This window comes from Helianthus annuus, chromosome 8 (genome assembly GCF_002127325.2).
Source record: "Helianthus annuus cultivar XRQ/B chromosome 8, HanXRQr2.0-SUNRISE, whole genome shotgun sequence".
Classification (NCBI taxonomy): domain Eukaryota; kingdom Viridiplantae; phylum Streptophyta; class Magnoliopsida; order Asterales; family Asteraceae; genus Helianthus; species Helianthus annuus.
The window spans coordinates 125756214-125772196 of NC_035440.2; positions in this window are offsets into that span (position 1 = coordinate 125756214).

Consider the following 15983-nt stretch of genomic DNA (forward strand, 5'->3'; position numbering starts at 1 on the left):
ACTTCATCACTATTTTTTTTTTTGATCGTCACATAAAAAGGTGAGTTTACGAAAAAGCGAGCTTGTTACTAAAATAAAGGGTGAAAAAAATAAAAAGGTTTTTGGTGGGTAAAAAGGGTTTTTGGGGTAATGAAATGGAAGGTTTAGGCTCAAAGGGGCTATCTAGGGGGATTTTGGGTAGGTGATAAAAAAAAATGAAAAATAATGGTTTTGAAAGAAAAATGGTTAGTCCTAATCCCTCCATCATTTACTTACTTGGGTTTAAGTTGGTAAGGACCGGGAATGTATCGTCGTGGCAAGTTCTAGATTTGTAAGAACCAAGCGGCTATTCACACAAGAAACGAAAAATGAGCATTTAGTCTAAATATGTATATTTTTATGCTCAATAAAGGCTCAAAACTCACTTTTGTGGGAATGGGTTTTTATGTGACCAAGTATATATAATCGAATTTTTAACTAGACTTGTTATGCCGTTTCATAATTTTCTTATGTTGGTTCTTTTTTTTTTTATCACGACGTTATCGGTTGTAAACTTGTAAAAATATAACCTTTTTAGAACTTGTTATTCCCAACTTAAACTAAGACAAAAAAGTTTTTGAAAAAATTTGGGGTGTTTAGCGGTTCCAATAGAGTTTTGTGTAAGGCTTGTGTTTAGGATTTTGCAAAATTTCAAGGTTTTAGCATCCCCCCACACTTAAATTACACATTGTCCTCAATGTGTCCAAAAATAATGTTTTTGGTTGATTAGAATGTGTAAAAGTGGGTTTAAAAGCAAAGTTTTGTGTTACTGGCATCCTGGACACGGCCCCGTGTTGACCGGGCACGGCCCCGTGGTCAAGTGCCAGTAACAAAAATTAGAGAATTGAAACAGAAGCCTGGACACGGGGGCGTGTCCGCTGAACACGGCCCGTGTCCAGTTACCTGAACTGGGTGATTTTCTGCAGGGGCTCAGCACGGGGCCGTGTTGGTTGGGCACGGCCCGTGTTGAGCCTTCTGTGATGGAGATTTTTGTCGGGTTGCTCTGTTCTTCGTGCATGGTTCCATTTTTCTCGTTCCCTTTTTCATCCATTACCACCATGAGTGTGTTTTATTCTCAAAATAACCATCAATCTTAAAAATCATCATAACATTGCTAATCATAGAGAGACATTACATAAAGATAAAGATAAAGATAAAGATAAAAATTACATAAATATTAAACTTATGGAGTTCTAGCCCTATGTTTTATTTTAATTTAGCAAAATTTCCAAGAAGCTACTAATCTTGGTTAGATAAGGCTTTGTAGAACTCCTACTTCCGGGTGTGGTTCTCCTCATATGTCGGCAAGCCACTCCTCTACCTCCCTTGGAAGGAGAAAAGAGGGCTCGTTCGCATTAGTTTGAGGAGTTTCAACTTCCGCTGGAACTTCTTGTGGGTTTTCCATGGGAGGTTCTGCGGGAAAGTCTCCCCACCCGGTAGGGTTGGTAACACCGAGTGCCAAGTTCCAGTCTTGTTGTGGAAGGACTGGTTCCATAGGAGGTGCTACCAAAATGTTTAACCTTTGGTGCAAAAGGTTAATCTCTTGGAAGCTGCTTTCAAGTCCCATTGTAAGATCGTTAATACGGTCAATGAGGACCTCCTCTACTGACGTCATTTCGTCGAGAGCTTCCCTCAATGCTATCACGTAGTGCACAAGTGTAGCTTCAACGGAGGGCCTCCTTCCCCTTCGGCTGTTTGAGGAATGAACGGATGATGTTTCGCTGTTTTCACTCGCCATTCTACGAAAAATAAACCAAAAGCAGTTTATATGACGAAACAGTTTCTGGACACGGCCCCGTGCTCATTGAGCACGGCCCCGTGTTCATCTTTCTGCAGAATTTTGGAGCAAGGAATCTTGGGTTTTTAAGTTATTTCCTGAGTTTATGCAAGCTTTTTGACAGTAAATAACTCTAAACAATGTTACATAACATGTTTTTACCAAGATTCCATGATCAAAACTCATTGTTCCCTACCACAAAGATTGAAAATTCAAACTTTTCATGGAAGTTCTTGAAGAAAGATGAAGAAGAAGGAAATGTCTAGAAGAGTAAAGGACAAGATGGGTTGTTGGAAACTTCTTTTAGACTTACCTAGGATTGTTTGAGAGAAGATTCCTTCAAATCTCTGTCCCAAGTTGGTCCAAATGTGCAGGATTTTTGGCTGCATTTATAGAAAACGACAGCCTGCTGGACACGGCCCCGTGTCCGCCGGACACGGCCCCGTGTGCAGATAAAATTCTGACACAGTTTGTCCGTATTCTGACGTTCTGATCAGAAGGGAATCTTATGGTGGACACGGGGGCGTGTTGGCCGGGCACGGCCCCGTGTCGGAAAGCTGTTTTATGAAGTTTTGTCCCTACTAAGGAGCTAATCTATATCGGGTGGCTCTTGACTTGTTGGAACAACCCAAAGTGCCTAAGATACCTTAATTGTCCTATACTAAGGCGAGAACGCAAGAGGTTGTTGGTGAGGGTAATTCCTATTTTCATTCTAGGTGGAAAAGTCCAACCCTTTCCCGGGCTCTCGTTAAAGAAGGTGTATGCCGAATCGCTCAGGTCTATGTATGCACCGAACGAAGTCGATGGGGAGTCCTTCACGGCACAATCGGCACAGGGACGACTATCGTCCACGTCTTTTCTAGGTATGAAGGTATTTTCGGGAGCAACGAGGTTGTCGGAATGCGGTTCCAACATTTCCTCATGGTCATCATCTTGGGATGGATCTAAAAAATCCTTCCTAAGCTCTTTTGACCAATTGAGAAGTAGTTCTTCTAGTTGAAATAACTCGTCAAGGAGCATTTCTCCTAGAATATCTGGCCGGGCGCATTCGAGGGAGAAATAGTGCTTATTTTTACTTTCGCCCCTCTTAAGGTTACAAGGAATCGGTGGGTCTATATAGTGGGGCCTATAAGTGAGAAAAAAACATTTTAATTCCTCATGTTCGCCTCCACATATTCGACACCACAAACCATAAGAGTGCCGAAAGTAAAAAGAATTACTATCACTCATGTTTGTGTCAGAAATTACCAACCGCCGGGATCTAACGGTTCTGTTTTCAGCAACTGAATCTTGGGCACGGGGGCGTGTTGAGTGGACACGGCCCCGTGTTCAGCCTACTGTCTGACTTAAAACAGGATTGCCAGTTCCAATGATTGAGCACGGGGCGTGTTCAGCGGGCACGGCCCCGTGTTGAGCTCTGCAGAAGCTAAAAATCTAAGAAAAAATCCTAAAAAATTAAAGAAAAATAAAAATATGATTAGGCCGTTGATTCCTAACTTTCTTAAAATCCTTGTGTCCCCGGCAACGGCGCCAAAAACTTGATGCGTGTGTAGTGTAATATAATTTTGATGTATATTTAAGCCCCTTTTTACACTTTTAGCCAAGTTTTAAATTTATAAAACACGATATTTACTAACACTAAACACACATATGGGCAAGTGCACCCATCGTGGACGTAGTATAGTGTTGGTAAGATACCGAGGTCGTCCAAGGACACAAGAGCTTTTAATACCGGTTTATCCTCAACGTCTAATCAAATCAAAAAGTTAGAAAAATGTTTTAAACTAAGAAAAATAAAAACTAACTAAATGCTGAAAATAAAAATAAAATAAAAACAGATAGACAAGATGAATCACTTGGATCCGACACGTGTATTAGTATAACCTTTGATTATTTTTGCACTTTTGCACTTGTTTAAGAGATTATCTTAGTTATTGTAGTAGGCCCCTCTTTTGAAGGCGACGTTACCCTCAACCCAGTAGTTTGAGTCAGCAAGGATACAATCCTAAAGGGTCGGATTATTGAAAGATAATGAATTAAGTTATTAATGCAAATTGTGGTAGGCCCCGCTTTTGGCGGTGACGTTACCCTCGGCTAAGTAGTCTGAGTTAGCAGGGATACAGTCCTAAATAGCCGGGTTATAGTATTAATAGTAGTTAACTTATGAGGGGGTCAAAGAGTTTGGATCCCCGCCATCCAATACCTATGGGCATTGAAGGAGATCCTACTAAATTTGACCCAGGTCCCAAGCAGGACCTCTAAACGCTGAACAAGGGCAAGACCCTTACCAAACCATTCCCTTAACCCCCGACCAGGTAGCCAACATACCTCCATATAGACCGTGGAGATATGAATGGTGAAAATCTTTTATTTTATATAGACAGTAAAATAATGCCAAGACACCACGGACAAACGATAAGGAAAGATCACCTTCAACATAAGTAACTAGTTATTAAAGTCATTAATACAAAACCAAATAAAAAGTGCAAAAGATTAAAAATAAAAAGTATTATACTAAACACTTGTCTTCACCAAGTGATGTAAGAGACTTAGGCAAACATGGCCTTGATTGTCAAGAACTCTTACGATCAATCTTGGATCCCGAGACGACTCACACACTCTACGATGGACAATGGATGATGGTGGTGGATGATGGTGTTATGGTGGTGGTGGGTGGTGGATGAAGTGTGAGAGAGGTGGTGTGCCAAGGGATGAGAGAAAATGAAGCCAAGCTCCTCTATTTATAGGCTGAACAGAAGGCTGGACACGGCCCCGTGCCCGTCTGACTTTCTCTCTCTTCATTAATTGTAATTGCGAATTACAATTAATGCGCCTGCTGTACTTTCACCATGCCCCCGTGCCCGCTTGACACGGCCCCGTGGTGGGCAATGGAAGCTTCTACTGGTTTGTCTTTTCTGCTGCTTCATGGGCACGCCCCCGTGTTCGCTGGACACGGGGCGTGTTCAGACTCTGTTTCTTCTCCTTTGCCTTGGGAGGTGCCATTGAGGGTCCGGGCAGTCCACTTTTGTTCCTTTTCTTGTATGTATGGTAGAATTAGTTGTCTTTTTGCTTCTTTTGTGATTTTGAGCTCATTTTATCCTGAAAATACAAAAGGAAGACAAAAACACTCTTTTTCCAACATTAGTACTTAAAAAGGGTTAGTTTTATGCCTTAATTGATGTGATTTATATGTTGCATTTTACACACATCAATAACATATAATAAAAGAGCTGGCTGGCCCATCCGGCCCAGCCCATTCCGGTGGTGTTGCTCAGTTGTTATGCGGCCCAGTTCAGTTTAGATGTATTCCAATAGCTAAAGTGGTCCGATAACATTTATTGCCCAAAACAATACTCCACATATTACCAATTCAATTCTTCACACAGATTTCGATTCCAACAAGCAAAACATCATCTCTTCATTTAATACATATGATATCCTTTTACTGACAACATTATTTATAATATCAATATTTGTTTGATTAGATCAAACACAAGTGCCGTCACTTTTTAGTCAAAGATATCACTTTATTAGGCCACTTCCTTTCAATACTATTGGACCACTCAACTACTAATATATAATCGGTTAGGCTTAACAAAAGGCATACATCAAAATTAACCAACATACATAGAATAAGACTAAAAGATAAGGCAGTCACATGCTATTATGGTGCGGCCCAATCAGATCTATGTGAGTGGTCTTTAGTCATACATATTATCCTATATGCCCACACATCGAACAACATCAGCAACAGTTATTTAACATCATGCACATCTGAATCACTTATCCTTTTATCAATAATAACATCGATCCATGCATAGGATCATCACACACTTTGACAACATTAATTTGATACCACCTAAAGATCCCTCTAATTGATTGGACCCTCTTATATGATTGGACCACTTCAAGAAAATGGCCGACAACCTTGGCCATGGTTTCATATGCACACCAAATATTGTTGTTTGTTTTGATCGCACATAAAGAAAATCATTAAATAACAAAATCATCAAATAACAAAATCATCAAATAATTAAATTATGAACTTACAAGTTAGTGGCCTCGATTGATTAAATAAGATGGTAGTGGCCTCGATTGATTAAATAAGATGGTGTATCAAAAGTGTCAGATTTGTCTCGATGTGGGGGAGGGTTTCTGCCGTTCAGGTGTTTGGAAAAAGAAAGGTAGGGTTTGTTATAATTGTGTAAATATGAGAGATGCATGACAACTATGCATATTCATGCGTATATTCGAAACAAGTGGGCTAAACCCATTGAGTTTTGTACCCGCGTGGGCTTCAAGGAAGTTGGGCCGGGGTTATTTGGTTTAGCTTCGGTTCCGATTATTAATGTGGCCCAATACGTGTGGCCCAAATATATCAAGTAACTCGTAGCCCAAATAAATTAGTTTTCTAGGTTAGCTCAACGATACATACTAGTGTTTAACTGTTACTTGTTTAACAGTTACTTGTATAGTTAATCAATCAAATCACACACACCTAAACATTTAGCGGTGCACAAAATAAACAACAAATGTGAAAGTATACGCCAAAGGTTGTGGAATTTTAAGTATTGCTAACCATAGTTATTCGGGTTGTCACATCATCCCCAACTTGAAAGAAATTTTGTCCCGAAATTTAGCACGTAGTTACTGAGGAAGCTAGTTAGGTTGCATAGTTTTCCTGGTTTTCCTGCGGTGTCACATCATCCCCCCGTTGGTTTGGAATTTCGTCCCAAAATTCCGCAGTAGCTTCAGCCTCAGTAGTGGTTTCATTGATCTGGAACAACTGGGGATATTTGTGTTTCATTTGGTCTTCTCATTCCCAGGTAAACTCTGGGCCACGACGGGAGTTCCAACGAACCCGAACAATAGGTATCCTGGTGCGTTTGAGAATCTTGACCTCCCGGTCTAAGATTTCCACTGGTTCTTCGACCAATCGCAACTGTTCGTCGATGGTGAGCTCCTTGAAAGGAACTATGAGGGTTTCATCTAACAGACACTTCTTCAGATTCGACACATGGAATACGTTGTGAACTCCATCGAGTTCTTCGGGTAGATTTAATCTGTAGGCCACCTTGCCAATTCTCTCCGTGGTTTCAAAAGGTTTAACATATCGCGGGTTGAGTTTGCCTCGTTTACGAAAATGAACTACACCTTTCCAAGGTGAGACTTTAAATAGCACTCGATCCCCCAACCTGGAACTCGAGTGGTTTCCTACGCTTATCAGCGTAGCTTTTCTGACGGTCACGAGCTGCCGCCATTCGTTGTCGTATCTGAGCAATCTTCTCTGCTGTGTCTACGGCGAGTTTTGGGCCAGTGCTTTAGCTGTTTCCAACTTCTGCCCAACAAAGAGGTGATCGGCACTTACGCCCGTACAATGCCTCGAACAAAGTAGCTTGGATGCTGGTGTGGTAACAGTTGCTATACGAAAACTCCACTAAAAAGAGGTGTCCTTCCCAGCCGTTGCTAAAGTCGATTACACATGCTCGAAGCATGTCCTCATGAGTTTGGATGGTGCGTTCAGTCTGCCCATCCGTCTGTGGATGATATGATGTGCTCATGTCTAGACGTGAGCCAAAGGATTTGTGCATCGCTTGCCACAAATCAGATGTAAATTGTGGGTTGCGATCAGAGATAATGGAGGTTGGCACCCCGTGCCTAGCACCCACTTCTTTCAGGTAGATGACTGCAAGTGTAGAAAACTTATCCGTTTCCTTGATGGCTAAAACGTGTGCTGGTTACGCGAGACAATCAACGATCATCTAGGTGATATTGTTTCCATTTCGAGTTGTAAGTAGACTAGCGACCAAATCCATGGCAGTCTGTTTTCACTTTTCATATAGGTGTTTCTGGTTGCTATCACTTCACCTTGGCTTTCCCACAAATCGAACATCATTCCCATACCTCGCTAGGTGCGCCTTCATGCCCGATTACCAGTACAAGGTTTATAAATCCTAATGCCTCTCATCAAAACCCATACGACTAAAATATCGAAGCCGATGTGCTTTGCTCAACACAAATTTCCTACAGTTACTGCATAATGAGATCCACACTCGTTCCATGGGGTGGTGAATATCGTCTGACCTGCCCAGGTTGCTTCTCCATGCCCCGCATGGGTTCGAGTTGAAAATCCTCTTCCTTCAGTTCTCCAGTTTGAACAGGGCGAGTCGGATCAGGTAAGTTAGAGTCGATAGTGAGCTGCAAAGCTCGTGCACGTTCAAGTTTCATGGTTATAATAATCCAAAAGTTCCCTCCAGCGATGCCATTAACCGATTTAGCTCTGCCGAAACCAAGGTACACGGAAGGCCCTTGTGATCGGTCTAAATAACACATCTAGTACCGTCTAAGTAATGCCTTCACCTAAAATCCCTAGACCACGGTTTTCACCGCCAGTTGTGTGTCGTGCAGTTCCTCTTGTAACTCCACCACGTAAGTCATCACTCTCTCGTGTCGCGTCGTGTCGGTGTATAACTGGGACTCTGATTCGAACCGTCATGGTATACCACTAGATCGCTCGTACTCTTAGGTAAAGACGATGCTGAGTGCATTACAGAGTTGGGATTCAAAAGCTGAAAAGACGTCTTCCTGTTCTGTCTTTCACGAACACATCACCCTGCTGTGCTAGAGAGATTTAAGCTGCGTGAGCTTTGAAAATCCTGCGATTTATCTGCGATGATATCAAGCGAGACCAAGAAATTGCTGTATCCTCGAAGGACTCTTTGGTGTCGATCGGTTTCCAACCAAGACGGATCTTAGTGAGATCCACGTGCATTCCCGCTTCGCTGATAATATGTCTAAAAGTACCTCTCGAACCCAGAAATTACATTTAACAACACTTTGCGCGTAGTGGCTCCTCCCTTAGAAGTTCTAAAATAAGATACAAATGCCACCCATGGCGTTCCATTCTCCGGGTCAGGATTTAGAACCTTGTCAACAAATACTGTCGATTCATGCGATCCCTAAAGCTGCTGATGTGTTGATCAACTCAATGATCATGATGTACAAAGTCGAAATGACTGCATTGCGTTCGACATGCTATTCTAAGAGCATTCTCCTCTTGGGGTTCCATCTGATGATAGTTCGTTCACTAGCCAATCCTCAAATGGAAGCTTGTTCCTCGCAACTGGTCGACGGGTTGTCAATACACGGTCAAGGCAAACGGTTCTTGATTGTCCCCTTGTTGAGTTCTCGACAGTCAGTACACATACGAAAAGACTTCTCTTCATGGGTATAGCGAGGGCTCCTTAAAGCGAAAACTCCTGTCAAGTAGTTCCTGTAGTTGGTTAAACAGCCCCTGCAACTTTCCTGGTGCAAAACGGTAAGGGGTACGAGTAGTTAGAACTGCCTCCGACGTGAGGTCAAACTGAGTTCCTACCTAACAGTTGTAGAGATGATCCTGGAAGTTCCTCGGGCAGCACATGGAGGATAATCACGAGCAACTGGTGGATCCTCGATCCTCACGTCTATAACAGTTGCCACATAGTGGGTAATCCCTCCGTAGACACTCCTGGCTCTCATTGCTGACATACCACTAACCATTGCGCCACCCTGACGCGTTGGAATATATAACAATCCTCCACGAAGGAGAGGGATACGTAGAATTGTCTTCTCACGGGGTACATCTATCAAGAATAACAGAAGAAAGGTCGATGTCGAACACTTGTCCCACAAGGTCGTGCTTGCATCCCAACGATCATATGAGGTTTCCATCGTCTAGCCATCAGCCGATTCCACAACAGATTCAAACTCTCGGGAGCATCGGGGTCAAACAGAACAGAGACGAAGCGGATTGCTACTCATACTAGCTACCATGTCATTAAAGCCCTGACGTCGCCCACGCCAATTCTAAATGCCCTTCCAAGAGCATCATTTCTGGTGTTGCTGTTTTCATTACAAGGATTCCAAGTACTGTCGTTGTTCCTTTGATCGTTGTCGTCTTAACTTAACCAAGGCCAATCCATGTTGTAGGCACTTTTATTTCCTTACTGTAGGCTAGGGTTACGAATACCTTGTTGTCATTGCGACTGCTGCTCCCAATGTCGTTGCTCGAAATGAAGCCCTATGATACTTCACCATCAGAGTCCATCTTTTCACATTCCGCCACATCCTAACGCGTTACTCACTGTGCTGGTAGTTACGCATACTACACTAAGGTCAATTATCATCACTTATGCCTCGATTGCTTTGTAAGAATTGACTCCCATGGGTCGCTGACAAGGGTTAAGGATTCGTTTGAAGCCAATTCGCTGGTGCTCATTGCCGGTAATCAGGGTCGTCAAAGTACTGAGGTCGGTAAAGTGCTACGCTCATCTTCCTGTCCATCGATGTTGCAAGTGGTTCGAGTAATACCCAGTATGTTGCGGGAGTGTTGCAGAAGTGATCGCACTTCAGAACCTGAGGCGTCAATACGTTAAGTTCCAGCAAGCGAAGAAAGGTGAGAAAGATATCGATCAATCATTCGATGCTGCGACATCCAACACATGGACGTTCGTATAAGCAACTAACATTCTACACGGTTCGCTGAGTTCAGATGGGTGTTCAGGTAATACTCGATAGCATCGAGATTCGAAGGGATCTAGAGATGAATGAAAAGTTCACGTTCGAGTAGGGGACAATCGCTGCTATGACCCCTATAGGTTTGTTATGTTTCACATCGACCATATGACGGAATGGAACCCCCTTTCCACTTGTTAAGCGTCCCTGGGACTCACATGCACCCCACATTATTATTATGTGTGCACCCACAATAATATTGTGATTTGCATGCTCATCTTAGCTCCTCTTAACTCATGTCAAATGGCTCCTCAAACTCAAGTAACAAACAAAGAGTATCACGAAACGTAAGTCATGAAGGTTTAGGGAAACACCACCCTATCAGTCACATAACACATGCAAGTGTACATGAATTCATACTGTTGTGCTAAACGTGCAATCACATGCAATATTATATGTAGGTGTTCACTAGTTATGCAGTACAATGAGTATACGAGAGGCGAACCTTGCAATTTGGAGCTGAGTGTCATGGTCGTATTCACGTCTTCAGAACTGTTCGGTTATAGTCTGGTTTTACAAAAACGCTTTTCCCTTTTTAAATAAAACCAAGTTCACTATAACCAATGGCTCTGATACCAATCTGTCACACCCCCAAAATCCACTAGCGGAGTATCAGCGCAGGAGGCGTGACATGACCAGGATCTAGCCACCAATCATATTGAACTCATAGGTATATTTTAATAAAACTTTCTTTTATTAACGTTAAGTATTACAACATTACAAATAAATTACAGTGTACAGCGGAAGCATAATTCATTCGTTAAGTGTTTATAAACCACAAGTAAAATCCGTTAGTCTTGTGTTGCGATTCCATGTATCTCGACCCATGACCACTCCAGCTTCCCAGATAGCAAGTTCCAACAATATGCACCTAGAGGCCTGCAAGGCATGTAACAACGAATCAACAACAAAGTTGAGCGAGTTCACAGTTGGGTGTTCGTTTTAAGTTGTTACCGAAAACATAGTTTGTCTTTAGCTGGCTTACTAGCCGTGGGGGTTACCCCATAGTTGAAAATATGATTAACCAGTTCCTTCTTTCCCAAACCATAACTAGTGTGGGCTTCCTCATGTGAAACACTAGACCCGTTTACCATATCGACCACTGACTAAAGTAAGTTGGTGCCCTGACGTTAATGTCTATCATCATTGACTAGTGCCCAGATCCATTAGTTCACGCCCGTCCTCTTCGGCACGGTGTGAGGCTTGTCAAACCTAAATAGCGCTATCTAACTAATGACCCGTTCGCCATTGGCCCGACGATTAAGTCGATATAAAAAAGAGGGACTTCATGATAGAGATTTTGGTCTAGTATCCGTGTTGTCACCCTTCAATAAAGAGGGTGTGTACGAAATCCCTAGACCAGGAGATCACGTAGGTTCCAAATCAATTCCTTATCACATGTTGTCACCCTTCAATACAGAGGGTGTGTACGTGTTCCAAACCAGGAGATCACGCAGTTTCAGTTTAAATCCTTTACCCATTCCCAACCCTTGGGAATCCCATGCCTTGTGAAAAGTGTGAACTCACCTTGGTTTGCTCGGTATGATTAGTTACTTGTTTGTCAATTGCTTACACACGTCCTATCATGGTTACCGACATTAATCAGTTTCGAGTGCACATAATCCACACATTCCACGTACAATTAATTCATGTACTCCTTATTCACATAATACACAACTAAGGCACATGCAGTATACACGTATGATTCATGTCATAACAGTTAATCAAGTAATCTCTAGCATATACTTGGTTCATAAGTCAATCCGTCACATTACTTCATATGCACCAATCATGCAACAGTTAGTCCGTTGATACCCGAAAGGGTACAACATACAAATCAATGATACACAATTAGTCAGCACATTTCATGAACACTTAAACAAACCCTCCTGATGTGCACCCTATAGATCGGCCCTATGTAAGGCAAGGGTTGACCCAATACGGCCCAATTAGTATATCTACACAATTAAGCCCAACTTAGCATATAAAACCCAATGTAAACTCTAACTTAATACTTTAACTGTACGGCCCACTAGGCTTCGGCCCTATGTCTCCTAGCTCGACCCGTCCCACATTGTGACCCACTCTTAAACCCAGCCCCGCTGCGGCCCAGTTGACTTCCGGCCCAAGTTCAAGTGCTCGCAAGTTGTATGTGCGGGTCACAAGTCCTGACAAACCCGACAAAACATCTATCCAACATAACAGCCCAACATAACATATAATAAAAGAGCTGGCTGGCCCATCTGGCCCAGCCCATTCCGGTGGTGTTGCTCGGCTGTTATGCGGCCCAGTTCAGTTTAGATGTTTTCGAATAGCTAAAGTGGTCCGATAACATTTATTGCCCAAAACAATACTCCACATATTACCAATTCAATTCTTCACACAGATTTCGATTCCAACAAGCAAAACATCATCTCTTCATTTAATACATATGATATCCTTTTACTTACAACATTATTTATAATATCAATATTTGTTTGATTAGATCAAACACATGTGCCGTCACTTTTTAGTCAAAGATATCACTTTATTAGGCCATTTCCCTTTAATACTATTGGACCACTCAACTACTAATATATAATCGGTTAGGCTTAACAAAAGGCATACATCAAAATTAACCAACATACATAGAATAAGACTAAAAGATAAGGCAGTCACATGCTATTATGGTGCGGCCCAATCAGATCTATGTGAGTGGTCTTTAGTCATACATATTATCCTATATGCCCACACATCGAACTACATTAGCAACAGTTATTTAACATCATGCACATCTGAATCACTTATCCTTTTATCAATAATAACATCGATCCATGCATACGATCATCACACACTTTGACAACATTAATTAGATACCACCTAAAGATCCCTCTAATTGATTGGACCCTCTTATATGATTGGACCACTTCAAGAAAATGGCCGACAACCTTGGCCATGGTTTCACATACACACCAAATATTGTTGTTTGATTTGATCGCACATAAACAAAATCATTAAATAACAAAATCATCAAATAATAAAATCATCAAATAATAAAATTATGAACTTACAAGTTAGTGGCCTCGATTGATTAAATAAGATGGTAGTGGCCTCGATTGATTAAATAAGATGGTGTATCAAAAGTGTCAGATTTGTCTCGATGTGGGGGAGGGTTTCTGCCGTTCACGTGTTTGGAAAAAGAAAGGTAGGGTTTGTTATAATTGTGTAAATATGAGAGATGCATGAAAACTATGCATATTCATGCATATATTCGAAACAAGTGGGCTAAACCCATTGAGTTTTGTACCCGCGTGGGCTTCAAGGAAGTTGGGCCGGGGTTATTTGGTTTAGCTTCGGTTCCGATTATTAATGTGGCCCAATACGTGTGCCCCAAATATATCAAGTAGCTCGCAGCCCAAATAAATTAGTTTTCTAGGTTAGCTCAACGATACATACTAGTGTTTAACTGTTACTTGTTTAACGGTTACTTGTATAGTTAATCAATCAAATCACATACACCTAAACATTTAGCGGTGCACAAAATAAACAACAAATGTGAAAGTATACGCCAAAGGTTGTGGAATTTTAAGTATTGCTAACCATAGTTATTCGGGTTGTCACAGAAGTCGATGTTTGACGCGTACGTTTGTCAGTTGCGTTAAAATCGCGTATAGTGCTTTGGTTGTCGTTTCTAGTCCGTTTTTCGATCCGTTTCAACTACGAGTAATAAAATTTGACAACGAAGATAAATATATCATAATATTTCTATTTTTCAAGTTAATAAACGAGTCTGATGCTTTCGTTTCGTTGTCGGTGCGTTCTTACTGTCGCGTTTTTCGTTCACGTGTGCGTTCCGTGGCGTTCAGAAGCAGTTAAATTTCGCAAATAAATTCATGTGTACAAAATATATGTATAAAACTCTTATTTGTGGGCATTGTCAGTATTTCATCCGGTGTCAGTTCGTTACCGTTTATCGCTTGTCAGGTTTCCCGCAAATCACCATTCGCGTACTATAAAGCCCAATAGACGTTCCAGGGTGTGACAACTCGTATTTCGAACTTATCTTGTGTAACGTTATATGCTTACGTGAACTATATTAATTGAATGAATGCATGATATGTTATATGAATGCTATGTGTAATATGTGTACATGATACGTAGAACCCGAACCGCACAACATTACTCAATCAATCGCACAAGCCCTTTGGGCCGCATTGCTTGTAATCAGACTATAGGGCGGCCCAGGTTTGGGTTCGGCCCATCCTCTACTCGTATACACTTGGGGTAGGGTAACTACCTCACACTTTTTACAAAACACAATACACACACAAGAACTCTAGCTCTCTCTCGTCCCTTTCTCTCTCTCTCGAAGCCGACAGCACCCAAGGCGCACGGTTTGGATTTGTTCTTGCATCACCTACAATCAGTTAGTGTTTGATTAATTGTTGTTGATGTTTTGGTGTGTGTTACAATAGCCTCGCATGATGATCTAGGGCTCTTGATTTACATGTTTGATTATGTTCTTACGAATTGGATTGCATGATATAGAGCTAAACACATAGAAATCGGCTGTGATTTGTTACCGGATGAATGATGATATGGTTCCACGTGTTGTTAGGGTTGATTGTATGAATGGGTTATGTATTGTTTTAGAACCAGATGGGTGTTAATCGGCTGTTGTATGATGTTATTCGGATGGATATTGTTCACATGTTTGATGTTAGGGATCAAGAACACGAATCTAGATTATATGTTTAAGTGTTTTGAATACTGTTCATGTTGAATCGGATTAGGGTTCATACGAATTCATGATGTAATGGCCTGTTTGATCGACATTAGGTTAACCGAATATTTGGAATTATGTTAATTGATTGTTGTAAAAGGAAACTGTTGAATGAATTGTAACCGAATGGCTTAATATTCGGATTTTGAACCTGAACGCACAAGATCCCTTGGATCGCACAAGTTACTTAATAAGTTGGGCTGGGTATACATACTGGATTGGGCTGGTACGGATCACACAAGCCCAATCCCGATCGCATAACTGTCCGGATCGCACAACCCAACTCGGTCGCACAAGGTTAACCGGGTCGCACAAGGTTAACCGGGTCGCACAAGGTTAACCGGGTCGCACAAGATGTTGTTGATTTGTTATTTGGGCCGGATATGTTAGACTTGTCACTTACACGTTGGGCCGGGGTATTGTTGGGCTTAGACGTTCATATCGCACAAGATGGTTGGGCTCGCACAAGCTTGATGGCCCAACCATCCGAGTCGCACAAGTTGAGACTGTTATGTTATGGTTGTTACGTGGTTGCCATGATCAATACGTGTTAGTAACGTGTTAACTTGTATGATTTATACGTGTATCACTTGAGTCAAAGCCTGACTTGTGTGGTAACCCTGTTAGGACGTGGTTGACCACCCTTAGTTCAAGAACCCTTTTTGTGTATCTGCCGAGTAACCCAAGGTGAGTTCACACTCTTACCAAGGCATGGGATTCCCGGGGTGTTGGGAATGGGATTGAAAGGATAAGGTTGAATAGATTCATACGGACACTATTACTAGACTACCATACCATCGTCCTCGGTTGTGCAGGACACATACGTAAAACCTACGTATACTTGTATTGCTCACTGTCCTCAGGTTGCGAAGG